This window comes from Phyllobates terribilis, unplaced genomic scaffold (genome assembly GCF_046119375.1).
Source record: "Phyllobates terribilis strain yellow unplaced genomic scaffold, ASM4611937v1 Scaffold_13__5_contigs__length_258822181, whole genome shotgun sequence".
Taxonomy (NCBI): domain Eukaryota; kingdom Metazoa; phylum Chordata; class Amphibia; order Anura; family Dendrobatidae; genus Phyllobates; species Phyllobates terribilis.
The window spans coordinates 182,862,321-182,864,820 of record NW_027362773.1 but is presented as its reverse complement, the minus strand read 5'-3'; the positions used below and the strand labels follow the sequence as shown (position 1 = coordinate 182,864,820).

General features: G+C 38.2%; 3 non-coding genes across 3 annotated transcripts; all 3 read left to right on the top strand.

Annotated features, from left to right (window-relative positions):
• Positions 1-317: 317 nt before the first annotated feature.
• TRNAS-AGA (transfer RNA serine (anticodon AGA)) lies at positions 318-399 on the top strand. Its single transcript has one exon. It is a non-coding gene; the product is annotated as a tRNA-Ser (tRNA).
• A 727-nt stretch (positions 400-1,126) lies between these two features.
• TRNAQ-CUG (transfer RNA glutamine (anticodon CUG)) lies at positions 1,127-1,198 on the top strand. The gene has a single exon. It is a non-coding gene; the product is annotated as a tRNA-Gln (tRNA).
• Positions 1,199-2,101: 903 nt separating this feature from the next.
• TRNAS-AGA (transfer RNA serine (anticodon AGA)) lies at positions 2,102-2,183 on the top strand. Its single transcript has one exon. It is a non-coding gene; the product is annotated as a tRNA-Ser (tRNA).
• The last annotated feature ends 317 nt before the right edge of the window (positions 2,184-2,500 follow it).

Below are 2,500 nucleotides of genomic sequence, written 5' to 3'. Positions count from 1 at the left end.
ATCATATGAACTGCAAGTCTATTGGCATGGAAATGAATCTGTTCAAACTATTGAGCATTTTCGAATCCTTTTTCAGGAGGTGTTTGGAACAAAGTCACTCTAAATCCGCCTTATGAATTTTAATAAACCTTGAACTGTGAAAGGTTCCAATTGATGATACCTTTAAATCAGATTTTTACATTTCAGTGAGGCCTGGAATTTTGTTTCCAATTGAAATCTTCCATTTTCTGAAATGTCTTCCAGAAGGATAATCACTGATATTGATCATGGTGCTATAAGAAAAGGTGTGAAACTCATAAGAATGAAACAGTGTCTGAGTAGTTGTGGCCGAGTGGTTAAGGCGATTGACTAGAAATCCATTGGGGTCTTCCCGCGTAGGTTCAAATCCTGCCAACTACGTTTAACTTCATGTAACATTTTGACGAATTATCTGAGTAGATCAATTTACACATTCCCAAGTCTATCCCCCACAGAAATAGTCTGTAATCTATGGATTGTATTTGTAGAACCTGCTTAACAGCATCTGTAGATCTTCTTTTGATTAATCAGCCGGGTGAGATGTCACTTGTGCATCACACCACCAATCAAACAAAGCTCAGAGGGTGCCATCAGGTATGTGGTGCAAATCCTCCTTTTTCCAGCGAACACAGACTACTGCCATGGCTGATGGACTGGGATATGAACTTTGATTTGCACCAACTCTACTTGAATTATCTTTCCGATGGAACCTTTTAGCACACCATGAAAAATCTTTAGTGACTTCTGGATGAGCAGAAGTTTTGCAATTTCTTTTCTTCTCACCCTTTTTCCAGCTGATAGATCCAGCACGCTAATTATTAGCCAGATTTCATCAACATTTTAAAACTGTCTTTGTTGTGATATCATGGAACTTTAAGCACACTTGTGGAATAAAAAGGGAGGAGATATTAATTTACCAATGTGTGTTAGATATACATTTGCGGAACAGCTTTAGAACCAGTTTTCATCATAATGCATGAATTCCCAGGTTCCACTGAGATTAGAACTCAGATCACTGGATTAAGAGTGAATTTCTCACATTTCCAATATTTACACATGCTCTTTTACTGTTTTCAAAAGAAAATCCAGCCAGCTTCGTTGGTCATGTGGTTCTATGGTGTATTGGTTAGCACTCTGGACTCTGAATCCAGTGATCTGAGTTCAAATCTCAGTGGAACCTGAGAAATTCTTTGTGCATAGCGGTTTTATCTTTTCTGCTCACACTCAATTTGCCAATGCACATGGTTTAACATAAAAAGGGAAAGTTAAAATCCACATGGCAAAAAGATCTATCTATCAAGAAAGTTTAACTCAAAAGTTAAACTTGACTTCATGAAGCAAAACTCATATCATCTATGTCACACCAAGCAATCGTACTCTATGACTTGTGCCAATGTTCGCATGACACTTTTTCCAGGTGGTTGAAACTGACCAGGATTTCAAGCCGAAACGGCCTCAGGAAACGACAGCGATTCTTTTCCTGAATCACCCTTTTTAGTGTTTTCCAGCATTTTTGTAAACATAGTTTGGTGATGTTTTTCTAAGTATTGTTTTGGGCATCAAATGAGTTTGTTTAAGTTTCTTTTTTGCTCGCAAAATGCTGTGAACGTCACTCAGGAACCTTCCAGGGGTCTTTCTAACCTACTCATTGACTTGTATAGCAAGTATAAAGCAAGCAAAATATACCTGAAAAATGATATGCTCACTTCTGTTAACCGCTTGGCGTTTTGGGAAACTTAATGAGGTTAAAAGACGCACAATACCTGATCATATGAACAGCAAGTCTTTTTGCATGGAAATGAATCTGTTCAAACTATTGAGCATTTTCAAAGCCTTTTTCAGGAGGTGTTTGGAACAAAGTCACTCTAAATCCGCCTTATGAATTTTAATAAACCTTGAACTGTAAAAGGTTCCAATTGATGATACCTTTAAATCAGATTTTTACATTTCAGTGAGGCCTGGAATTTTGTTTCCAATTGAAATCTTCCATTTTCTGAAATGTCTTCCAGAAGGATAATCACTGATATTGATCACGGTGCTATAAGAAAAGGTGTGAAACTCATAAGAATGAAACAGTGTCTGAGTAGCTGTGGCCGAGTGGTTAAGGCGATGGACTAGAAATCCATTGGGGTCTTCCTGCATAGGTTCAAATCCTGTCAACTACGTTTAACTTCATGTAACATTTTGACGAATTATCTGAGTAGATCAATTTACACATTCCCAAGTCTATCCCCCACAGAAATAGTCTGTAATCTATGGATTGTATTTGTAGAACCTGCTTAACAGCATCTGTAGATCTTCTTTTGATTAATCAGCCGGGTGAGATGTCACTTGTGCATCACACCACCAATCAAACAAAGCTCAGAGGGTGCCATCAGGTATGTGGTGCAAATCCTCCTTTTTCCAGCGAACACAGACTACTGCCATGGCTGATGGACTGGGATATGAACTTTGATTTGCACCAACTCTACTTGAATTATCT